This window comes from Phascolarctos cinereus, unplaced genomic scaffold (assembly GCF_003287225.1).
Source record: "Phascolarctos cinereus isolate Bilbo 61053 unplaced genomic scaffold, phaCin_HiC Scaffold_5;HRSCAF=322, whole genome shotgun sequence".
In the NCBI taxonomy this organism is placed as follows: domain Eukaryota; kingdom Metazoa; phylum Chordata; class Mammalia; order Diprotodontia; family Phascolarctidae; genus Phascolarctos; species Phascolarctos cinereus.
In genome coordinates this window covers 343,314,698-343,321,629 of record NW_027555958.1, presented here as the reverse complement: position 1 = coordinate 343,321,629, position 6,932 = coordinate 343,314,698, and the positions used below count along the sequence as shown (strand labels likewise).

Below are 6,932 nucleotides of genomic sequence, written 5' to 3'. Positions count from 1 at the left end.
ATCTGTCTGCTGTCTATTTAAAATGAGTGGAGCAAGGAATCACAAAAGCAGGTGTATTTATCAGTCTTAACATACCACTTTATACTATAGAGTAGAATGTGGCCTAAATGGGACTCCTGAGCTGAGTCAGAAGTAATCTCATGGTAAGGTGGTGTCAAGTATAATAAAAGTTTAGTTTTAGAGTCTATAGAGCTTCACCATTACCAAATTTTTTACTTCCATTACCTAATTTTGTATTTATAACAACTCTGTGGTTGTTATGCCAATATTCTTATATCTGTGTGGTTATGCAAATATTCTTATCCCCATTATACATATGAAGAAACTGAAGTTCAGCATAAGGTAGAGGTTTTTTTTTTTTGGAGGGGGCGGGGGTTGGAAACAAAAAAAGCACTAGACACAGAGTCAGTAGAACGTATATTCCATGAGGGCAGAAATGCACATTATATTTCCAGCTCCTGGCAAAAGCCTCACACATAGCAGTGCATCAACAAATGTTTACTGAATGAATGACTGAGTCAGAGGAACAGGAGTTCACTAAGTTCTGCCACTTACTAACCATGTGACCTTGGAAAAATGACTGCCTATCCAAATCTCAGATTCCATACCTACCAAATGGATATACAATAATACTTGCACCACTGACCCCACAGAGTTGTTGATCTTTATCAAATGATAAGATGCATTCAAAACCAATCTGTAAATCACCCAATGCCATATAAATATGGGTTATTCTTATTGATCATTGGTATTATTACTAATTACTACTAATTTCCCTGAGACCACATTGCCAGTAAGTGACAGAGACAGAATATACCAGTTCAGATCTCTTAGGTCCAATTTCATCATTTAATGCAGTACGTGTAATACTGCTTCTTTCAAAGAAGCAACCTGAACGGTTTTTTAATCATGTATCACCCATTTCAGAGGACATCCATACTCGACAGATGTCTAGCTTTATGTTAAGGCATTTGTGCAATGGATCAGGGGGAAAAGGTTTGTGAAAGCAACTTAATTTCGATTAGCACATAGCATGCACGCTAATATTAACCTTCTTTGATCTTTCCTCCTTTGCTCTTGATGGAGATAGATGGTGAGGATCAGAGAAAATAAATGAAAGATCAATGATATGACTCAGACACAGGCACTGAGAACACACCACCTGGAAGAAATAAAAAAAGGCAATAATCCATCTCATTCTCCTCAGTCTGTTCATGTAATCAAGGCAATGATTTCAAAGTTTATTATGATTGTTTAAGCTCAAAGAAGGGTGGGAGGACATAAGTCCATGTACTGATTCATTCATTCATTTTATTCATTTGAAAGATATCTATGGGGGAGGACAAGAATACTTCTGGCTTGGGGAGCCTGGCAAAGGTTTATAAAGGAGATAGAATTCCAGTTGGACCTTGAATTTTAAGAGGTGAAGCTTAGAGGTCAAGGGCAGTGTAGGAAGAGGGAATAATACGAGCAAGGGCACAATGGGAAAGTAAGTGGAGGCTATGTTTGGGTCACCACAATTCTATTTGGACAGAGTATAAGGAAGGTAAGAGGAAGTAACTGGTGATAAAACTCAACATAGATGAATATAGCAATCCAGTCTTCTTCATCAGTATCTTTCATATACCCTAACAGGTTAAAAAGCTAGATTTTTAAATTGGTTGGTAAGAAACATAAAGTTCATAGTTATTATCTACAAACACCTCAAAAATGCATTAGGAGACCTTTCTGTTAAAATAATGAAAATCTTACTTTGTGGATGTTTTGAAAATGAGCCACTGCATAGAAAATCTTTTGCAGATTACAGAGTTAATTCTGATTGACTGATGTGAAACACATTTCTAAATAAATTTCAAGTTTCATGAATAACACAGGAATTACAATTTAAATACATACTATAGTTTTCCCTGAATCTGTAATATTCTTCTCTGATGAAAAACTCCTTTCCCTCTACATAATTCATTCTTTCAAGCCTGGAGAACGGACTTGCCCTCATCCCAATCTACTCTTTCTTGACTTTTCTCTTTTCTCTAGGAGTTCAGTTGCCTTCCTACCCATTCTGGATGCATGGGCATGATTGGCCATTTTAATGATGTTCTCACTCTCCTCCTAGATTCTCTGTCCCCACCTTGTTTTTTCCTCAACTTCTGACATACATGCCTTACCAATCTGAATCCAATGCTCCTATGCTGAGAAAAGTAACGCAATCATGCTGATTTATCTGCATTTATCTACAAGGTTATGCTGTTTGACCTTCTCTATGGCTCAGTTAGTAATCCTGTCATTCATCTCTAATCAAACCCCTGCCACATTCCCCACAATGATCATTCTTAATATTTTTAAGTGCTTGTAGCCCCCAATACAGCTCCCTAAATCATCATGAAAGTCTTCCAACCTAAACTATCCTCTGTTCTCCTCTTCAACATTTCAAAGGATCATAGGTCACAAAAGCAAAAGGAACCTTAGAGATAAGCCAACACCTACCTCTTTAGGTTACAGATGGAGAAAAGGAGGCCTAGTGAGGTTAAATGACTTATCTCAGTTCATATGGATACTGAGTAACAGAATCAAAAACTGTAATCAAATCCAGTATCCTTTCAACTGTAATATACTTCCTCTAAAAACATTCCTACAATTCACTCATCCTTTTTTCTTTTCCATCTCAGTAAAACAAACAACTGGGAACCTTTCTCTTTACCAGAAATAATTCATCTGTCCATACCCTTCACCCTATTTCTTCCTGCTTCCTCGAGAATTTTTCTGCATCAATTACTGTTTGCTGCCCCCTTCCCCCCTCCCTTCATTTTCAATTTCTCTCTTTCCCTGGGTCTTTTCTCTTTCTTTTCTGCCTCCGAACATTGAAGTTTCCCCATTTCTGAAATTCCTTAACTTGACACTTTTACCTCTTCAAGCAAGGGACCATTCCATCATTCTTTCCTTTTATTGTCAACCATTCAGAAAGAGTAAATCTATAATCAATATTTCCCCTTTGCTACTCACCCACACAAGAGTAATCTCTCTTCTCAGAATTCACAGAATTCTATTTTGTACCTTTATAAATTCATTTATTACATTATACTTTGCATTGTATGGCTTTGTATACGTACCTATGAGACCTACAGGAAGGCCTGTAATGTTTTTGTAAGATTTACGGGAGGGTGTGGACCAGAGTTTTTCAGGTTGAAACAGAATGGAAGGACTCTGTAGTAGAGGAGGCAGTGTCCACATTGATGAGATCACAAATGCAATGAAACAGTGTATAAAAGGAGAGTGGCCAGCAAATCTAGCCCTTATGAGCATACAGACAGTACCCCTCCGAGGCAATCACCATGTGGATTACATAGCATGCACATACTTTCATGGTTCTGGTCTACTACCCACAAGGTAAAGAGGAGCCTTTTGGATCAATAATGGGACTGAAACTAGGGTGAATTCAAAAGGCACTAGTCAGCAAGGGATTGTTCCTTGATCTGACTTTTTCCTGTGTGATGTATTCAAGTGAGGAGTAAAGGACTCTACATTCAGAAGGAAGAGAGGCAATAGTCTGTTTTCACCAGGGTTGTCATAATATGGTCCATAAGCATATGGTGCTACTGTTGCTTCTGTTGCTATTGTGTCTATTCTTCCTGCTTTAAGTGAAGAAAATTAGAGATGGCAGTAACCTTGTGAGATTCAAAAGGTCAGGAGAGCAAGCCACCAGGGTTTTATGAATGACGTCCATGCTGAGTTTTGTGGCCAGCCAGTTCATCATCAAAGTCCTGAGAAATAATCTTTGCAACTCAACCTTATGGTAGCTGAGATAGTAATTCTTTCAGCTGTGCCACATTTTTTTTTATGATGGAATGGTCCCTTGCTTGAAGAACCAATGCTAACTGGAACCTATGTTAAGTCTGATCTCAGTCTCACCAAGAATCATGGGAAATAGTAAGATTGCATCTCAAAGACTTCCTTTCTTCCTCCCTTCCTTCCTTCCTTCCTTCCTTCCTTCCTTCCTTCCTTCCTTCCTTGCTGCCTGCCTGCCTTCCTACACCTGCAAAGGAAACATTCTTTTGTAATACAACAGGGAAATATTTTAATGGCGGCTAACAGTGGAGAAAACACACTGGAATGGAAGTTTGAGGCAAAAGCAATAGAGAATGCTCAAACTTGGAGGGATTTAATACTCAAACCCCTGGAACCCTGAGGGAGAGGTTTCACCTTTGCATCTCCCCTCAGCAACTACTACAGTACAAGTCTTCATTAATCATTTGTTGAGTAATTTTAAGATAAAATAACAGTGGCCAGAGAGCTTTATTGTAATTATTTTGTTAATTAACTTCATAATACTTGAAATTTGCTATTTTGGTTGTTTTAGTGGGAGCTACATTGCCTATTATTTTGAGTTGTTTTGGTGGCAAAAGGATATGAATCTTATAACCCAACATTCCTTATCTAAATCTCTTGAGAAAATACATAATAGAGATATAAGAAAACCTGATTAGTTTGGAGAGCCCTTTCTGCACATATAAATCTAGCAGTGCATCAGGTGGTACAGTGAATACTCAGTAATGTAAATTCATGTTGTACTCATAGACTGGTTGTGTCCAAAGATTCATAGGATGTTAGAACTGGGAGGGATCCATCATTTAAAAATTATCTAGTTCAAGATTATAGTTTTCCAGATTTTTGAAGAGAAAGGGCTGGGAAGGTCATAAGGCAAATAGAACAACCAAACATACATTGAAGAAGAAGCTGCATACATGAGAAAATACTATAAATGTGGAAACATCTCACATTAAAATTCTTGGGAGAGTGACTTATGGGTCTTTCTGCAAGAAGAGATTTTGAGTTTTGAAAATGAAGAAAAGATAATTTCTTTGCTTCTTTAGCCACATGATATTTATGAAATTCAAAAGAAGTGGTTTCTATAAATTATAAGAAAATAAAAATCCTAACAACAAGAGACAATAGGGTTAATTGATGGACAGTTACAGGCTCCTATTATCATCTGACATTCACAAGGCGTGACATATGTTTCCTCAGTTTGACAAACTTAGAAGTGCAAAATAAGAATAGTGTGAGAGATAATTGGTTCTTGGCTAACCCTTGGAAAAGCACTGTTTCCTCCATAAATCATGGAGGCTGACATTAAAATGGTGAAAACACATATTGTATGTTAATGGAAGTTTCTTCTGAAATGATTTTTCTTGATCAATTTCTATGATAGGCTCTGTTCAAGACCATAGCCAGAAAAAGTAGATTCTTCTGCTCATTTCCATAAGGGCTATGCATAGAAATTGAGCATGACAGCTGAGACATCAATGTAATGACCTTTTAGTAAATGCAGGCATTATATACAAATACCAGACTATGTAGAGAATGCTAATACAAATGTCTACCCTCAGGGATCAGTGTTCCTAGGAAAATTTCAACATGATTGAGAAGCCTATTGGTTTGAGCTAATGTCTGACAAAATAAAGAAAACAGATTGTATTTATCCCTTTAGTTGCATGTTTTGTTATCCATGGAGAAAACTAAATTGCTTCACTATTATAATGTTTATGCAAAGAGCAGGGTTTCTAACACATGCACATACAGAGAGATTTTCTCTCTCTTGATCAAATCCTATATACATTTTGTCCTTTCTTTACTCTTTCTTCTAACATCTTAGTTACCAAAGATTTTGCTTCTAAACAAAAGCAACTATGTGATATGATGGATAAAAGTGGTGGACTTAAAGTCAGGAACATCTGAAATTGAAACTTGATTCAGAAATGTACCAGCCATATGACACTGGTCAAGTCTTGGCCTCAATTTTATCACCTGTAAAATGGAGATAGTAATAACATGTACTGCCCAGAGATGTTGTGAGGATCAAATGAGATAATATTTCTAAAAAGCACTTAGCAAAGTGTCTTCCACATATTAGGTTTTATATGTATGCTTGTGCTCTTCCTTTCCCTTTCCTTTTCTTCTTTTCCCTTCCATTACCTTCCTTTTCTTTTCCTTCCCATTAATCTTAATCAACAAATAAAAAATTTATTAAGCATCTTCTGGCAGCAAGTGTCACAGTAGATAGAGTGCTAGGCCTGGAGTCAGGAAGATCCAAGTTAAAATCCAGCCTCAGACACTTAATAACTGTGTAACCTTGGGCAAGTCACTTAACCCTGTTTACCTCAGTTCCTCACCTGTAAAATGAGCTGGAGAAGGACATGACAAACCACTGCAGTACTTTCACAAGGTGACCTCATTATGAAGAGTCAGACACAATTGAAATGACTGAACAACCACAACAACTATAACCACCTGGCACACAGCTCTGCACACAGTAGGTACTAAAAATGTTGGTAGAATTGAACTGAATTATATCGTTCTATCTTTAGTGATGTGAAGAAAAGGAAAGTTATGAAGTAGTGTAGAACAATAATTGCCATATGTACACTTGTTAAATGTTCTTATTTAATAGAAGGCACATAATTCTGCAACCTCCTTTCCCCCCACCCCCATGCACACATACACAGTCTTTTAATTCTCCAAAGAGAGACAATTCTGGAAATCTCCCAGCCAAACAAGTAGGAGAATTTTTCCACCTCTTCAGTAAATTGGTACTAAATGTTCTGAGATCGGGCCCGAGGAAACTCCAAACAAAAATATGATTGTTTCAGAACAGTGGGAAGTGGGGACATTCTTTGTAGAAGTGTTGGAACACCTGTAGTACAAAGATACACTCTGTCCCCCTTTGTCAATATCCAGGCAGACTACCTACACTACCTCCCCAGATTCTCTTATTTTCTTGTAAGCATAGCAAAGTATGCCAAGATTCTGCATCTGAGACTCGGGAAAACCACGTCATATTTAATTTATAGGGATTCTATTTGGAAATACTCAAATCAAGGGTCCTGTCTTGAATGTTACCCTGCTACTGAGAGATAAAAGACCAACTCACAATATAA

At 37.4% G+C, this 6,932-nt stretch overlaps 1 protein-coding gene across 2 annotated transcripts in view; it reads right to left on the bottom strand.

The window, feature by feature from the left end:
* The window catches only part of CHRM3 (cholinergic receptor muscarinic 3), a 625,193-nt gene that overhangs the window by 100,035 nt on the left and 518,226 nt on the right, over positions 1 to 6,932 (bottom strand). The window contains exon 4 of one of the 2 annotated variants that reach the window (XM_020982037.2): positions 1,052 to 1,162. The exons of the other annotated variant lie outside the window; for it this stretch is intronic. The gene's annotated coding sequence lies outside the window, so the exon portion shown is untranslated. The remainder of the gene's footprint in view (positions 1 to 1,051; positions 1,163 to 6,932) is intronic. 2 annotated transcript variants of the gene reach the window in all.